The 19,386-nt window shown below is 39.8% G+C and overlaps 1 protein-coding gene across 1 annotated transcript in view; it reads right to left on the reverse strand.

The window, feature by feature from the left end:
* The window catches only part of PDE3A (phosphodiesterase 3A), a 192,038-nt gene extending 173,702 nt beyond the window's left edge, over nucleotides 1-18,336 (reverse strand). The window contains exon 1 of the mRNA XM_085324104.1: nucleotides 18,159-18,336. The gene's annotated coding sequence lies outside the window, so the exon portion shown is untranslated. The remainder of the gene's footprint in view (nucleotides 1-18,158) is intronic.
* Between the last annotated feature and the right edge of the window lie 1,050 nt (nucleotides 18,337-19,386).

A 19,386-nucleotide genomic window follows, 5' to 3' on the forward strand; every position in this document is an offset into this window, starting at 1 on the left:
GGTAAATCACAGCTCACCAAAAAATAGAAYAGGTTCTAGCAAAAGCCTGCATTTCTTGGCCTTTTTGGCATAACAATCACAAAGAAGAAAATTCTACCTTGCTTAGGTATGCAGAATTTTGAAAATTAAATTTTTTTTTTTGTATAAACACATCCATCAAGCCACAGCTTAAAACAATCACAGACCCTTGATCACTGGTAAACTTAAAGCTGGCAGACTCAGATAAAAAATTCCGCTGCGGTAAATGTCTAGTCAAGCCCAAGCCAAAATAAACTTTGTTGTGTTTTATTGTGCACTTTTGTTGGTTTCATTGTTGCTACTACACCAAATACGCTGATAAAATACAAACACGGGCACCGAGTCAGATTACGGTGGCTCTCCGTTATCAAAGTTCTTCCAGGCAAACCAGAGCTCACCTCAAACTTTTCAAGTTTGTTTCTCATGAGCAAACGCTATTCTACTTTCATTTCTACATATWAATGTAGAGAATAGAATTAGCATAATTTTAAAAAATCCATAAACTAGCAGACAGGGTCTGGCAATTTAACAGATGTTGACACAGTTGACAGTGGGCCCCAGCTGTCGACACCTGTAACAGTTTTTAGCCACATTAGTTGGCTCTCCTGGTTCTCTTTAGCTGCAATGCTTAAGCTGCCATGCAAGGAGTAACCACGAAAAGGAGAGCACGTTCCCACTGAGAAGAACGTTTCCTGTTGCTCTCTGTTTCCTTCTTCTCATTTGAATGTTGCTAAATCTTGCTTGGCCACCCGCCTAGAGCTCCAGATGAGCTGCAGGTATATTTAATCACAAAATCATGACTGGCTTTAATTTCCTGAGGGTCTTGCTGACAGACTGATGCTCTGAGTTCTGCTATAAATTACTTCCTGTGTCAATGTAAACATTTAGCTACCATAAAAGATGGATACTTTTTCTTTAAGCTGTGTCTTTCAGAGCATAGTAGAAGGTAAATCTGCTCATGACTGAAAGAAAATTCAGCAACGAATCTGGATGCACTGACCTACTTCAGAAGAAAAAATGAATTAAAATTAAGYAGGAAGAAGTTCCTCTATATTTGGCCCTAATTGCTGGATAAAATATTAAGTTTCACTGTTTTGAGCAAAAGATTCCATGAAGGACATTCATTGATTCTACAAAGGTTTATTTTTATTGTTTTTCCTTAAAACATTACTGTATTTTCTCAGCAAACTTCTGTTACAACAACAATCAGTGAAAGATCACACATTTGAAACTACAGTATCTTGAGCAGGCAAGAATTCATCATTGATACCCATGAGCTCCTAAATAATAGATTTTTTTCCAAACCTTGCTGTAATTCATGTTATTCCACACAGTAAGGTGTGGAAAAGAAACTCGATAACRTGGACAAAAGTGGAAGATGGCCTTTTTTCTTTATCTCCATCAAGAATACATCTTGTTTCACTGCCAAAATGTTAAAAAGGATGTGAAGGAGGCATTACATTTTCTTAATGAAACTGCTGCAGCCCCTTTCCCATTGCAGGTAGCATTTAAGAAACCAAGAAGAATCCTCTGTCACGGTCAGCTCATGGATTTTTGTTGGACAATTTGCAATTTCTGATCAAACTTAGGAGAATCATGTCATCTGCATCCTGGGAAGATACACTACTGAAGAAAAAAGTCATATAGAGGCAGACTGAGGTGGCACATTGCAGTTGCGGCTTCAGAAAGCCGAAAATGGAGCTGCTCTTCTCAGGATCACAAAAGGGGAGACTGAAKGCCACATCCTGTTTCATGTCTGCCTTTTTTCTTTACAACTTAACCTCATCTGGGTTGCATTTCAGTATCACAGAGGCTGGGAAGATTTTAGTGAAAAGCATCATCATTTGTGGGTCCGACTGGGAAAGACAGGCAGAATCTTCTGTCCCACTGAAAGGGGGAGAGTGCACAGTGCAAGCTGAGGGACAGTCATTTATGCCCCACCCTTTGCTTACTTATGAAGCCTCTTTACATTTTCAGGGAGGAATAAAAGTCATTTCCTTCCAGTAAGATGGCTGTTTCAGGGGAAAAGCTGTCTGAAGAAACAGATTTCTTTTTTCCCCCTTCCCTTAAAGAAACAGAAATGGCTTGCTATTTTTTCTTGCTCCACATTAATCTGTATGGGCAGAAACTGTGGTGGGAACTCCTAAGAGCTGAGTGACTGGCAGAAGTGGCTGATCGAACGGGGCTTATTCGATGAGCACAGCYGCTCCTCTTGCTCTTTCGGCTCGGCACAGGGCTCTCCCCGGGCTGCCGACGTGGAGCCCGTGGCTCTGCCGGGGAGCCCCGCCGAAGCCGCCGCTTCCCTGGGGCAGGATTACGTTTATAATATTTATAATCCAGCCCTGGCGCGGGATTCTAAATATTCTGTACTACTAGCGAACTGGCCCAGCGAAAGTTCATCTTCCACTGGCGGCCTGTTTCTAAATGCAGCAGTGACATCTCGACGGCTCGTGGGGCCTTGCTAAAATAGAAACAAACAGGACAGGACTTCCTGCAGCCACCGGGCCAAGGTCCAGCCCAGCGACCGGCTTGCGACGTGACCGATCGGGCCTGAACGCATCAGCTCTCAAGTGCTCTCTTTAGTACAGTAAACAGAGGGGCAAAAACCATCTCATCTGTCATTGCTTAATTCACGCGCTCTCATGCCCTTTCTTAGTGTCTCTCTTGGCTATGTAGAATTCTTTGGGAGTTTCCAAGATGAAGTCTCTGCAAAACCTCTATAAAATATCATGATTGCAAGGAGTGTAGAAAACAGCCAGAGGGGACAGAAGGACATCAGGCTTGATTCAGCAACAAGCCAGACCAGTAATTCTAACCACGCTTTCCCACACTGTTCACGGTGCTACCCTCATGCTGCTTACTTTMATTTCAAACACTCCACCTGAAATTCCAGGTTCATGCAAGATTAAAAGAATCATGTTGACTATGATGCTGAGGAAGTGGTAGGTTTGGAAATCTAAACATAAGCCTTTATGTGGCACTACTTGTACCAGCAGGATGTAGGATTTTACATACATACATACATACATACATATATATATATATATTTTCATTTCAGTCACAAACAAGGGTTTCACTCAAAGAAAAAAGAAATTAAAAAGAATGAGTATAAATAAATCTGGGACACTCTGAGATTCAAACACGAAACCTACAGGCTCCAGTAAGACCTCTATTTGTCTAGCTCCTCTGAATGCCTGCAGTCATTGGTTAGAGAAACAAGAATGCATCACACAGCATCCAAACTCTGACCTGTTGCACATCATAGCCAAGTTTCGKTTGAGTGTCAGCAAGCCAGTTCTCATGCACGGTGAGCTCCAGTAATACAAGCAAGGAAGGTGAAGAAACCAATGACGAGCACAGCCCCTTCCTCCCTCTTAGCACCAGGTGCACCAAGAGCGTGACACTTATTTTCTTCCTCTATGAAAACTTCAAGGAAGACAKGAATTACACAAAACCCAGGGCAGGAACAACACTTGAACATGAGAAACCCAGGGAGAGTCCGTGGCCTGGCACCACTGAACAACCTCGCAGTTGCCTGTGCATCACAGGCAGAGCTTGCTGAACACACCATAGTGGTAACACATCCCAAGCAAACAGAGGTGCTGTCTCATGCGTTTATAAAACCAATTAAATTTCAGAATGGTGACAAAGATCAGACTGATAAAGAAAAAAAAAATGTTTTCAGCAGGATCATTTCCAGACAGMTTACTGGGCTGATTTAATGGTAATGTTATTACAAAAGGGAGAAAGAAAGGGAGGAAGCAGTACTCCACCATCAACAGCCACGTGAACATAGATTAGCTTGAAGTACCCATGAAACCACAGTCAGAGCTCACAACACTGAAAACTGTGGTTTCAATCTTCRTGAAACCTCCAGGCTCAGAGAGTTTCTCTGTATTTTATCCAAGAGAGTTGCAGTGTGATTAAAGGGGGGGGGGTGGACAAAACAAAACAAAACAAAAAAACCCTCCCACCAACTAGCGAGGCAATGAGTCAGCAAGTTATAATCTTCATCTGGGAAAGAAACACATTTATCTCTATTTTGTTACAAATAATAACGCCTCACATTTCTACATAAACACAGTATCAGCTGCAAAGTTGATTCCTCTTCCCTGCCTTGCAGCATTTTATTTAATTACTCATGCTGCTTTCAAAATTATTTTCACCCTCCAGAATGAAAAGTCATACAACTTCTCCATTGCTTGTAAAAATTAAAACTTGATTAAGTAATGAAGCAGACATGCTTGTTTTTACTACGATGCTGACAAAATAATTTTATAGCTGGGTTAAGATGAATCTCTCTGCAATGTGTTCTCCAAATTGCRTTGCTTTTTTGATAATGTACTCAATGCATTAGGAAAGAATATACTTGAACATCTGGAAAATGTATCCTGTGACTGCGAAATCCAGTTTGCCAAGCAAAGAAATCCCTCTACTGGGAGAGAAAAGAAAATGGACAGCCAAAGCACTTCCAAAGGAGGCAGTAGATGGGATTTTTGCCTGTATTCATACTCGGCATGGATGAATAATAGCAGTTAAATAATCCTTCTTTGTAGTACACCTCATAAGAAAAACAAGAAAACTCCAGGACCAGGATCTCTGCTCAGTGAAAGGCAGGCCCACTTGTGTATTCCTGACAACCTGCTTTTTCCTAGATTAACAGAGGTGTGCAGAAAGATCCAGAAGTAAAATAAGACTCAATATTGAATTATGCTAGTGCTCAAGAGGAAGCACAAAACATCAGCAACCACATCTAAAAGTCAAGTGCTGCTTTTCCTAGTTTCACAGGACTCGCTGTAGCTCTCAGGCATTCCACCTCCAGCTGACCCGGAGCAACTCCATCCATGGCTTTTATCACAGCTAGAAGCAGCCACATGTGCGAACCCCCCAAAACGCAGTTCCTACAAGCACTTCTGCATAGCTCACCCAGTCCAGCAAAGCCATTTGGAAAGCATCTCAAATTAGGCAGTAAGGGTCAGCCTTACTGGCTGACATGGGATATATATTTGGATATCTGCTTTGAACAAGATACTATATCACTGCAGGACAAAGCCTCAGCTTTGGATCAAGAAGATTATAAGTGATGATAAAAGAAGTAATTTAATCATTTTAAAAACAGTAGAGAGAAGACAAAAAAAATGGAAGCTGCAGCCTGAGAATCTCCACAAATGCCACTAGTATTCAAGTCCACAGAGATTAAGTAGAAAAGGAACATATTTGACCTGTGGATTTCCCAGGGAAGACAGATAGCCAAGGACCAGATAAAGATCCAGTAGACTAAAAAATATCTGCAGAAAGCAGCTTCTAACATAGACCAACACGAATGCTCAATTTGCATGCATGAAGCAGTCCAAGTGAAGTGGCTGTAGCATCACGGAAAGGAAAAAAAGGCATCCACTGTTGGTATCAGCAAATCACAGGAACTGCCTGGCTTGTGGTTTCCTTTGGGTTAGCACGAATCATAAAAGTCCTTTACTGATTGCCTTAGAGTCAGTATTTGCCAACAAATTACCACAATGGTTTCCCCTTAAGAATAAAGCATGCACTCACATCACGACCCAACACCATTGAAGTCAGAGTTTTGTTATCAACTTTAATGGTTATCAGAAAAAAACAAAAACAACCCCACCCCACTCTCCCCCAAAAAATCCTTCAAATTTTATATCTTTTGGGCAAAGCCTTAGCAGAAGTAAAAAGGTGCACAGAGCTTTGCAGCATCGAGCTAAAGGAAGTGCAGTGTGGTAAATTTTGGCAAATGCTATCATTATAAACAGTGACCATAGTAACAAGCAGGGTCTTTTTTTCCTCCAGACTCTGGGGAATAAATACATGCACATTTTCTCTGTGTGTACATATATTAGTCTTTGTACGTCACTGCAATATTTGTGTGTCAAGACCTTGCTTTAGAACAGCTGCTCTCTTATTTAGCCTAATGTATATTCACATTGAATTTGTGCTAAAAAAGGAAACAAGAGACATGCTCAATCTCTTCACTGCATTGGTTGCCCAAAATGGCACACCTCTAAAAGGAGATCTGAAGAAGTTTTCAGCTGACAGATGAAGGGCAGAGGAGAAAAGATGATGCTACCTTTAACTAATAAGCACATAACAAAATAGCAGCTGCCTTTTGATGTGTTATTTCTGGCTACATTTTTTTTTCCAAGTGTATATCTGTTTAGAAACCACAATTAAATTACTTTCCCCTGCAGCTAGCATGGGAAAAAAAGTCCAGTTACTAAAAACACCAACAGCTAGTAAATAAAAATGGCTTCTTTGGGAAAGTGAAAGATAACCTGGTAACTTCACTTATGCATTTTCAAAGAAATTGCAACTCCACAAGTACTTATTGAGTTGTAAATCACCTTTCAGGTATACTGTGGCACAGGAAAAAGGTCCATGCTGAAAAGTAGTGTCTAGATCACATATTAAAATGGTACCAGAAGCAAGACTTCCCCCTGCAAACTGATGCCTTTGAAAATTCACCCTGCTTCAATCTCCTTTCAGCTGATGGAGCAGACCAGACTGGCTCTGAGCTGGCTCTGACCTGTGAGATAAAAATGAATTCCTGTTTAGCTTCATTGGAGATGTGGCCCAAATGAATGAATATAGCTTTTACGCTTGGAGCACAGGTTTGTGCATTATTATACTTTGTGCACAAATACTTAAGCAATAYGTAGTGCTCCCATCATATTTGGGTATCACTAGCTTGTCTATACAGAAGAATCACAGAATAGTTTTGGTTGGAAGGGACCACCTGAGGTCACCCAGACCAACCCCCTGCTTTAAGAAGCAGCAGATCTCAATATGAAATGCAGGAGGAGGCCTTTATACAGAAACAACTCTGTTAAGAAGTATTCAAGAAAAGAGGTCTCATACTGGTTTAAACTCTCAAAAAAAATGACAATAGATTTCACTAGAAACCTGACCATTTCCACTGGACACAAAGTGTCCAGTGCACAGGAAGGCCCAAGAAATCTGAGACCTGTTTTTTGGTCAATAGGAAGATCCACTACAATACAACTAGATCTCAGGTCAGTAGGTCCATCAATTGCACTGGAAGTACATCATCAGGTTTGTCTTTTGATCATATAAAATGAACGTTAATATCATGATTTCCTCATGAAAATCCACCTTGAAGATGACTCTATAATATATTCTTCCTGTTTAATACTTATTACACCCTCCAGCACAACTTCATAATGAAAAGAACAGAAAACAAAATAAAACAGCACCCTCAAACTGAAAATCATCTGTCTGTGAGACATCTCTACCAAGTAATGTATTTTTACTGAAATTAGGATATCCTACAGTTCTGAATCAAATTCATGTTTTTGTGATTTTGTGCCCTGCTGCCATTCCACAGAGAGGCGCTGCTTTCAGAAGCAGAGTTCTGTGTTCTTCTTGAGCCCTGTCACTGTCCTTAACAAAAAAAAGTGGGAGGGAAAAAAAAGAAAAAAGAAGTAAGAAAAAAGCTTTGTGACCTAGAAAAGAGATGCACCGCATGAATGATGCACGGAGCCTGGAGAGAAAGACGTCACTATTCTATTTATACCTATAGGCAGAGGAAAAAAAGGGTCCATTAAAATGATGTTATATTTCTTGTACTGTTAGAAGTTTTATTTATATGAACAGATTAAAAAATCATGAAAAAGGCACTTCTGCCCTTGTGGTACAAAGAATAAATAATCAAATGTTGATCAGATCTCACAGTCTTGGCCAATTTATTCTCTTGAGATTGCCAGGTCTCCAAATGCTTAATATGAAGCAACAATACTTCAAGTCTATGATTTACAAGTATACTATCAAGAACATTGCTAGAAACAGTTGAACAAAATTTGTCAATATCTCATCACATACCTTAAAATATAGCTTTTTTCTTTTTATATCTTTTCTTCAACACTTATTTGCTTCCCTCTCCTATTGCAGCATACTTAAATGGGCCCATAAGCAAGCGACACTAGGACAGGTGAGATGCGTTGGCTATTCTAAGTCCAGAAGGTACCTTACAAGGAACCTAAACTTGAATTGTGCTTATTTGAACACCTTACACCATTACACTGGAGTCACTAGAAAAGAAAAACAGTTTTAGAAGTTACAGCAAGCAATACAGATTTCACACCCCTGCTTTTATTTCAATGCAAAATAGACACAGGGCAAGGAGGAATGACAGGATGCCAAGAAGAGAACCCGTCACTCGCATGAAAGCAAAAGGTAGGACAGTTTTAGCACCCTTAATTCCTCCTGTTCCCTGCTAGGTGCTCTTCCTGCTGTGTTCCCCTTACCACGCTCATCAAATGGAGTGTCAATACTCGGTGGAGGAAAAAGCTGTCAGAATTTATTTCTAGCATCCCTGGAGTCCATTTATAAGAAGTAACGACCACGATAACAAGTATCTCCCTCTTACCCTTGTTAGTCATTTAAGCCTTAATTCACACAATTGCCTCTCCTATTTTCCTAATACTCTGCACGATCACTGGCAAGTACAAAACTGCTCAGGGACCGATTCAAATACATTTAACCTACGTACAAGGAGCTAAGGGAGCTCTTTCAGGCCTGATTTCCAACAAAAATAAAAACACATGCAAAATCAATTACCAGTTCTGCCTTTCTGAGCCTCTTGATCTAATGGATGTAGCTTACAGATTCCCTTGTATCATATGTTTACACAATAGCCCTATGAATACCTATTTTACTCAAGGAAAAAACAAAACTGTAACTGCTGTCTCACTCATCATCAAAACAACTAGAACTTCACYTGCTTTCATTCTGCTTTCCCTTCCTTGCATGCACCACCACAAAGCAGTAACACTTGCAATATAGAGGAGGTGCTAACACAGAAAGCACACAGCTTTTGCATTTTTCACCCTAATGATAAATGCCAGTAAATGTTCCTATTTCCCTTTTCAAACAACCATCAAAAAGTCTTCTTAACATCTGCAAAGGTTTTATAGCTTCAAACACAAGTAATCAAAATTTCGTAAGATCATATGGCAATTCAGGCTGGATGTCCTCAGGAGGACATCCAGTCCAACTTCCTAACATGTAATCATTGTAAAAAAATCCCCAATCAATTAACATTACCCWAAATAAAAATGTCCACCAGACTCATTGATCATACAGAAGCCGACTATAATCCTAAATCACGTTATATAATGAACATCATCACTCCACAATCAAATGAAGGAAGAGAAGCCTGACCAAAGGAGTTAAACACGCAATTTCATAAGCTTCCAACAGCAACAAAATCTGTTCTTCATCTATTTTTCTCACCTTTGGTTTGCCCATATTTTTCAGTGGAAACTATTGTTTGCCTTGCATGCCAACAGAGTCGCARCTAGAGACTGCCAGCACTGCACCCGGCCACGTGTTATGTTCAACATGTTGAAAAATGTTTGATACAGTCAGACCCATGAGTGCCAACTCATGGTTAYGGAAAAATATCAAACACTTACTGAGGAGACATCTTAGATAAATTACCAATTGTTCACAAAGTGATTTAGTCTTCTTTCCCCATTTTTGTTTAGCATCTCCGTCTTATGTTTCTTATACCAATTTTTATATACTATATATATATATATATATATATATATATATACACACACACACACATGCACAGAGAAATACAGGCAGCATGATGTTCATGATGGGTTTTACTTTATGCAGGCAATGAAGTTAACAAGGCCAACTTTATTTCTTTTTTTTCAATCCATCGGGCTTTAAAGACAAATAACTTCATTTATTAAGCAGCATAGGACTACACTTAAACAGCAGCATGAAAATAGGTCAGATTTTCACAGGTCAATAAGTTATCTCACAGAAAATCTATGAGGAAATTGGAGATTTTCGGGGAAACTAAGCCACACCATATTTYCATCCTATAACTAATAATATAATTATGAAAACAGGGATGAGGTTTTAGACTGCAGCCTACTGTATTTGTTTCTTTGTCTCCCACTAAGTTTCAGTTCCTCTGGGTACTTTTGAGCCTATTTATTCCTAGAATAAGAAACTCTGTACTTCATTTTTTTAATTCATATGCACAGTGATACAAATGATGTGCTATTACAGCAAGCCATCAGACAAATGCACTATGGAAAGCCAAGTTATTTCTTTTCAATGAGCCAATTAGTACACATTATGGCAAAATAATTTATCTTTGAAGGAAAAATAAGTGGCAAAACCTGAAAGTTCCACGTCTATGTTTATAAGCAGAGAAAGCAAACATATAGTAGGCATAAGCTCACAAAGAACAGGGTTGCTATCCAGAAAGATCTGGGAATGAGTAACTCCAAGCCAGGCTGCACACACAGAAACATCCCCTGACCTATGAGAAGAACTTGTTACAAAACATCTGGCGCACCTTCATTCTTCACGGAGCTGCACAGAAGCACATCTAGGAACAAGTCCCGTCTGCAAAAACCAAACTGTTTTGCCACCCCCCCAAACTGATTTATTTGAACAAGGACATGGGGACAGTGAGGAGTCCACTTAGGATGTGCATAACAAAGCAGAGCCAAATGTCAAAAGGCAAACTGAACTAAGAGCASCTGGGCTGAGGAGAGCTTGCAGTTTCCCATCCTTCCCCACGGGCTCTACCCAAGAGGCGTCATGCTCCACAAACCATGCAAGCAGGTGCTTTACCGTAAGCACAGAAACAGACCTCACTGAAATCATTGCATTTCTTCATTTTTATACTTCTGGGCTTTACACTCAAGTTTAAGAGATTTTTCTAGTGCAAGGCCCAAGTATCCAGTGTTTTACTGAGCCATGTTTTACTTGATCATACTCATAAAAAGAAAGACCTCCCTTTGCTGAGAATGCCATGCTTTTCAGAAGCACGGCATACACACATTTTCACTTGACTTCCCCAAGCTGAGGAYTCTGTGAGGACCTCAACAGCGACTGCCACAGGCTCTACAGATTTAAAGACTCAACAAGTGCCTAAAGACTGGCTCATAAAGAAATGTCAGTGGTTACACTTCTTCTGTGGTTGCTATTTACTGGAAGACCTTTAATTTACTTCGGGTTTTTTAGACTTTTCTCATGTTTATGAACCTTTTTCAGTTTGAGTAAAGCAGGATATGATTTGTTCTAAATCYCTCAATTTTCTAATCTGTTGTCATTCAAAACCAGGCAGCTTCCAACTAACACGAATACAGTCAGGTCTTGTGAAGACCTAATCCATTCCTCAGAATCACCACCACTTCCGTGAAACTTAKGTCTGCAAATCTTTTAGTTCCAAAGGGCAACCTGACATTTTTTTAAACTTTCAAGGCTTCTACTTTTACAGCAAGTGTTCTGATAGCTGAGGTTCACTTTCAAATATCCCCATCAATCTCATAGCTATTTTAAGATCTTCCCTTTCATTTAGAAAAAAAAGAAATCGCTAGCACCGAGCCCTATGAGGAACATACATGAAGAGAGCTTAAAAAACAAACCCTGAAAATCTTTTGTTTTGTAAATACACTTATTTACTAAATAACTCCAGAATATATATTATCCCAGGATTTTTAAATTCCTCTCCCAAGTTTTCAGACACAATATATGCCTAGAGATTTTTGAGTTTTAATGTAGTTTTGCACAGTGGACTTCAGGCTTGATACATGCCTGTTTTATAGGAATATTCATGTATGAAAAGTGAAATTAATCTAACTTGCTTCCATTAGTAGCTGTTACACCAGTAGAGGGAGCATATCAAGTATGGAAGGCAAGGGCATCCTTTCCATGAACTTCCATAAACTTCCATGAGCTTTAATTGCAGGGGCAATAAATGGCAGAGTGCCAAYTCACATTAACTGAAATAATAAACCAGTACAGCGATTTCGCCAGAATTTCTATCACAAGTTTATCTCAGATAAATGACTTATAGTTCCAGATGCTGTCAAGGCYGCTTCTCATGGAGTCAGGCCATAGACCGTGTTAATCTTTTCTTGTATAGGATGAAGCCTGTCTTATGATATTGCCACCAAAGCTATTTCTCCAAAATAAACTATGTAATTTGCACAAGCTGTCTAACAGCTTAACGTGTTTATGTACATTTGCCCTTAATGATTTCTTTGCCTATAGAAACTCAGAGCAGTAAAAAACAAAACAAAATAAAACAAAACAACAAAAAAACCCTACATTATACTTGGCTATCCTCTTCTCCCCCTGCTCACTGAAGGAGTAAGGAAAGCTCAATTTCAGAGCAGAAGTAAGAGAGGTTAGGAGACGTGCCCATGCTCGTGCAGAAAGCCATTGTAAAAAGTAGCGTGAGAATCTGGATCTGAATACTGCYGCCCCCACTAATTAAAACATTCAAGTGCCTCCACTTCTCCCCCCACCCTTAATGTTCCTCGTCATTGACACTATATGTGAAGCTGCATTTAATAGCCCTTGTGGGTGGGCATAGGTCATTTTCTGCTTCTGCATGTTCTATTTTCCCCTAGAGACACTTATGCAATATCCTGATGTTCAAACAATATTGGAGTCACGGAAAATGCACCCTTGCATGAAAACTSGAGCAGGGGGATGGGAGGAGAGGGAGAGTTGTCTCATTATCCTCAAAAGTTTCAATTTAAAACAGCTGTGCCATAAATAACTTCCTGCACTTTGTGACAAACATACTGAAACGACACTCTCTAAAATGCAACGTTTTGGTGTCAAATGGGTATATCATCTGTTGTCCAAAATCTGGGTTCTGTTACTTGGTGTGCAAAGCAACCAATTTTGGACAACATATCCACTCTAAGGATAACACCATGAGTGCTTCCTGCAAACTCAGCAGCAGCCATATCACCCTCAGCAGAACTTCTTCCTGAATGCCCTTCTGCTTCAGAATCAGGCCCCACTTTTCCACTTCTCATCATGCAGCTTCAACATGGATAAGCAGTCTTCCTCAAAGCTAAGAGAATATGATCTCCCATGCAAACTTGCCTGCTCTGGCCCAAGCGTTTCCCCGTGATTAGGCTACTCATACATCTCCGGAGGACGGGTCAAGACACATATTTATATGAAGACTAAAGAAAGAGGACTTTGTGATTGTAAGAAACTCTGCCACAAATAAAGATGTCATGTCACTCGATATCATAAAGTTAACATGTTTTGGCGTACAAAGAAAGCAACCACCAATATTTACTAGCGTGCATACATTCAAATGCATACAAATTACCTCAATTTTCTATTTATTGTCAGATCATTTAAATAGTTAGAAATAAGCACTAAATCTGCCTATTTTCTTAGATAATGAAAGTAGGATGGTTTAGGCACTGTAGTAAAGCGTGGAGCCATTCAGAGTATGGCATTCACAGTCTTATCACAAGTCTCATGATACTTGCTGGTTTTCCTATAGAAGTTCCAGTGCTGCAGCAAGGTAGTTATCTACTTTCAGGAAAAGTATCAAGGAAAGTTTCAAGGAAAGTATCTACTTTCATTTTAGAAGAAAGTTTCCAGTGACAGTAGTTTAGAAAGAGCTTGAGAAATGTACATGGATTAACCAAAAAATTAAAAATCCCAATACACAGAGACGCACACTGAATACTAAAAGGGCTTGTCTCTGCCACGGCTCATTCAAGTTAATACCACACCTAATTCATAATATGCTTGGTTGGAACACTGGATACATTTCTTTTCTGTCTAAACTTTTGTATTTGAGATTTGCTGTCCAATCTTGCCAGCTGAGGAGGCTGGAAAAGGCGTMCGATGAAACCACTATGCAAAATATGTGTTCCATACCTAACCTGAATCTATCTGTCAAGTCTTTGGGCTTTCAACAACTTGACCTGTGAGAGACTTATTTATTTTCAAAATCTTTTGCTGCTGAAGGCTTTTATAGTGCACTTACATAGAGCATCAAAGCATGAAGCTGGTCATGCCAGGGCAAATCAAAAGTCTTCAAGCAGAACATCCTGTTGTCCATAGGAGCTAGAAGCAATCAGGCATGTATGACCTCTAACAACCTGGAACAGCTTTACCTCTGACACTATTCCCTTTGGACCTCCTACCTTAATCCAAAAAACATGGCAATTTGCTGCTGATCGGGGCAGCTCAGCTGTTCAARGCATCACGGTGGAGAAATGTACCACTAAATTGCTTTCCCTTGCACAGATTATAGGTCATGCTAGTTCATACGGGGCTGGAAAAATAGGAGGCTTTTTATTCCTTGTAACTTATGTGCAAACAGTTTGTGAGAGTATAAGGCCAGTGCCGTATGATGGTAAGAGTGCAATGATGTTAAAATAAAAGTATCAATCCTTGCTTGCTGTCACCCACTCTGTGACCATGGAACTTCATCGCATAATAAGCCTACCTGTGAACTGAGAGGTATTTAAATCAGTTGCCCAGTATTTTTATCTTATGGAATTACAGGGGAAAAGAAATCTAGCTTCTCTTCATGCTAAATGTTTGCACTGATTATCAGTGCATTTACTCTGCTTTAAAATCCAGCATATAAACCATCTTCTCGAAGGAATAAACCACGTACCATCCTGTGATCWTCCCATACAGGGAAGATCCTGCCTTTATGTTTTTTTAAAAAATCCTCCACAAAATGGAAAATATGAGCAACAGCAGCTGCAGAACTTGTCTGCATGAAGAACGGAACTGTTTTAACATTACATGGTTTTTAGTAACCTAACATATGTCAACCTCTGCCCTCTAACTCAGCTCTTGTGTTCCAAAGTCACCAGACATTTGCTGCAACTTCTTTATCCTTTTTTATTTTCTTTTGAACATTCACCTCTCTTGCACTGTCATAACGATAACAGATATTGGAGACTTCCCTGTTAATCCATTCATAACTAAAACCCATCAGTTAAGACCATTTGAAATGACAAAATAAACTCCATTTGTTTTTATCAATTATCTCAGCATCCCAGCTTGGCACTTCCCTCCTGTATACAGACAGTTTATCTTTTTCTGTTCCATTAGGAGCAAAAACCAGAAATAGAAAAAAGGCTCCTGTCAGTGTGGCAGAGACTCAGGGAACAAAGACACAGAAGTCCTGGGGTTTGACTGTATATTGAAATGCAGGATCCTCAAGCCCTAGAAATAGATTTTATTGTTATATTTTCATTTTTTATATTATTTATTTTATAATGAAGAGATGGGGTCACCTGCAAGGGATTTTGCAGGAATCAGGAATTTATCAAGAAAAAAATGGGGTCATCTCTGGTCAAGGGTCAAGGTTTGTCCCTGCCTTAGCCTCAACTTCCCAACCTTTGCTAGCACCCGAGCGCTTCTGGCCTCAGTTGCCAGCACAAGCGCACTGCCTGTACACGCAATGCTGCTTTGCTGGCTTCTCCCTGCAGMCTGCTTTTTCCATCTGAGGGAAAATTTCTAGTAGTGGAGCCATTAAAACATTAACATTTACTTAGCCTGATGAAATCCTGATGGCAAAACTGACCAGACTTGCTGGCAAAGCATGAGAAGAGAAATAGATGTAAAATAAATAGTGCTTTTCATTCCCATTTGATAAAGTTTGAAAAAAATCAACGTATTGAATACTCAGCACAGCAAACACATCTGCACACAACCAGGAGGAGGAACACATGTGGCTTTTTACAGAATTTACCTTAGAGCATTGCAACAGAAGTCACAAATATGGACAGGAATCATTTCAAAACTGGAAAGAAAAGATGATGCATACAACGTGTTGGAAATAAAAACACAATAAAAAGTTAATCCATCAAGTTTAGTATTCCCATACTTTTTAAATAGACTCTCTTGACATTTTTCCCCATTCACAGTTACAAACAACATCTTTAAAAAAGGTTCTAGTTTGAACTTTATTTTATATATCCTTCCCTCCTGCAACTAAACGCTGGGGTCAAGTAGAAAGAGATGGTGGTTATTAATTCACTACCCCCACACACAATAAGAAAGAAAGATCATCATCTTTGGATTGGAAGACATCACAAACACAGACATACATATGTATATATTAAATATATAGTAACAACTGGTTTTTCATTGTAAAAAGTACTTGTTTTGAGATTGGAACATTCTGATCCTAGCAAAATGACGCAACTTACTAGTGGCATGAAGTGACTCAGCGCCTTGCACTATTTTAGAAAGCCAGATGAGACAATCATTAACTCTGCTACTTCTCATTCGCACACACTTCCAAATGCAAACTTTATTATGGGAAAAAGGAGGAAAAAATAGAAGTACAACGGAAAAAAACCCTTCAAAATAAACCCATAACAAAGTGCAAGGAAGGCTACACTGCTTTTAACTTGTTCCTCATAAAAGGCGACCCAGAATGACAAAATACAAGTACCTGAGCAGCCATAATTGATTAGATCTTTGTTTTTAAAAAGATTGCCAGATGTCAAAAAGAAAGCGCAGAAGTTACTGAAGACCTCCAGGCTTGCTCCAGCTGTAGCTCCTCTAATAACAACAATTGAACGCAACTTTATGTCATAAATACAATAACGTATCTTTCCCAGACGTCCCATCTCAGCACTAATTCTAGCRCATAAGAGCGAACCACTGAATGTTCCAACTGCTACAGTAGGTCTGCAAAAACAAAGACGTGAAGCTTCACCTGGTCTTTAGTTCACTTTATTGTCAATCCTACTATTCCCTGTTAGCTACCCCAAAACAGCAATAGCTTCAGAGAGGAAGCCTTTTATGTTATAGGCATGCACATACTTATATATATGTGTGTGTGTGTGTGCATGCGCACATGCGCGCGCATGTGTATATGAAAGCATATATATGTATATAAATGTGATCATGGCATTAGATAAAGTTAAGAGACCCGGCCTCTATTCTGAGCAACCCCATTTGCTTACACTGAAATGCAAATACATTACCTCCTGTCTCTAAGTTTCAGTCTATGCTTCCATGAAGTGGAAYTCCCTCTATTTACCCTTTTGAAAACCGGGCTTGCACGTACTAGGAAAGCTCGAGTGGGATCTGACACTCCAACTGTACCAGCAAAACCTCCTGGTGCTGCTTTGAGGCACCAGATGACAGGTTTTCTTCATGCAGTTTACAACCGGTTTGTGCGGTGAAACAGGCTATGTTAAATAAAAGCAATGTTAGCTGCAACAGCTATAACATATGCAAAGCCTTGTAACCATTAATAAAAGAGAAAATAAGATTCCCTAACTCCAGAAGTTTGTAGCACTGATTTGAACTAAAATCTATTAAAACTTCATGCGTCTTGCTTATCCAACAACAAACTACCTAGAMTTAAAGGATGACATTTATTGGAGAATATAATAATGTTATATAAAGACATCATATTGAGTCTGTGTGGGCTTCCCCCTCGCTCATACACATATGCTGGCATAACATGCAAAGACAGACATAAGAAACTCCCATGCACATGAACCTTTCCAATAATGATTCAAAAAGTGAGCAAAGCAATTCTTTGACAGCTATTTTGAAAATTGCCACTGCTATATGGATTTYAGAATCCTGTATGGAGATGGCTTGTGTTTTTAAGCCAGATTAGGCTTTACAACCCTCTAATTGCATACGGCACAGCTTTTAAGAGTTCGTAATTGCGTCAGAGTTGTGTGTAAACTGTCCAACACCAGAGTTGCTAGTAATCATGTTTGATAACTGCGAACAGATATAAACCAAAGTGTACCTGGAGAGTAAGAAAGATTAGGGTAGAGAGAAGAAGAGAGAGACAGAAAAAAACACAGTTTGAAAAACAGAGGGAGGATAAAATGACTTGAGCAAGACTTTACTGTACTGGAAGGAGATTGCCATGAGAAATCTGCCCACTTACTCAACAAATTCACCTGACTTTCAAAAGCATCCTCTAGCAGATGTGCRCCATGGAGTAATCATTGCACCCATTACACAAAAAGCCATTTATCACAAGATGCAGGATCAGACTCAATCAAAGAAATAAAASTGATTCACTCTAAAAAAAAAAACTTAATTAAAAATAGGCAATGTATTATTTCAGACAACAATAATTTAAACCTGAAGCATCATAAAGTATGAAATGCTGAGATTAATTTAAATTCAAAGACTGGAATTCAGGGAGATTTACTCCAAAATCTTCTGGTTTAAGCAGGGTAAAATTTAACAAAAACTGACACAGTCCCTAGAAGGGACTTGGAGCATGCTTTATTCTCCCTTCATTGCTTTATGCAGTAACACTGTACTGGGAATAAACACACAAATGTGTTACACACTGCAGAAATTTAATTTCTCAGCAGCCAGAGAGGAAGAGGAGTTTGCTCTCCAGATCTGCGGTCAGCTTTGGCACATCGCACCCCCTTCGGCTCCTCAGATCTCCCCAGGGAAGGTCAAATGCCGCAGGCTGCTCAGGCCCTTCAACTGCACTCGGCGAGCCACAGTCATGTACATACCCTGGAGCAGAATCGAACAACGGCAGGGATGAGTCTGAAATGTGAGCACAGACTCTATAAAATAAAGTTGTGGCCCATATCCAGCCTATGGACTGTAAATTCTTCTCTCCAGCTTTGCTGGACTGTAACCAGAAACAACGCTTCCTAGAAATTACCACTTACTCCTGTATTGCTTCTGTTTGCTAACAAACCTCCAGATTTGCTAGCTTGAATGCAGAATTACGCATTTGAGGGGAAAAGTTACTGTTGTTCAGTATTAAAATAGGAAAGCTTCTCATCTCATGCTCTAAAGCTCTGCTTCAGGTCATGCTCCAAAACCATCCTCCCGAAACAGGCAGGAGGATGCCTCACTTTGGGCCGATCCTGGTGCTTGGGTGTTTTAAGGCATTTAGCCTTCTGCTGCCACCTTCTTCCCTGCTCTCCAGCCCAGCAGGATATCCTGTCTTTAGCTCCCTAAATCTGATTGGGGGACTGAGAAGTCAACACACTGGGACCGTAAAAGTTCCCACTGTTACAGAAGAAGAAGAAAAAAACACCCACCAGGGACACATTCTCAACTGTACCATCCCACTCCATTGCTCACCACTGCTGACTAATGGCTAAAACAAACGTCTGAAGCTGCCCCTCTCTCCCATTTCCAGTTGGGGCATCAATTCAGTGCCCAGCCCTGACCAGGTCATTTAACCACTTCAGCAGTTGTAACAAAAGCAAAAAGATCTCTTCAGGTCTGAAAAGGCTTATTTAAAGCTAGAAGATGCCTTGAAAAACAAGAAAGCAGCAGAAATAGTACAAAGAATAAATGTCTGGTAACGAAGCAGCCAGTATATAATAAAATATTTATCTTGAAGAACAAGATAAGATTAGGAACCAGGTTTTCTACAAGACAGTAGAAGTAGTTTATTCAGATACTACCATGTTGTATTACATTGCTGAGATTCTCTGAAAATAAAATGCCAGAGAGTTTAAATCATAGAATCATAGAACCAGTAAGGTTGGAAGGGACCTCTGGAGATCATCTAGTCCAACCTCCCTGCTCAGCAGGGTCACCTAG

The sequence above is a fragment of the Rhea americana genome, unplaced genomic scaffold (assembly GCF_003343005.1).
Source record: "Rhea americana isolate MKP2758 unplaced genomic scaffold, rheAme1 scaffold_9, whole genome shotgun sequence".
Lineage (NCBI taxonomy): Eukaryota > Metazoa > Chordata > Aves > Rheiformes > Rheidae > Rhea > Rhea americana.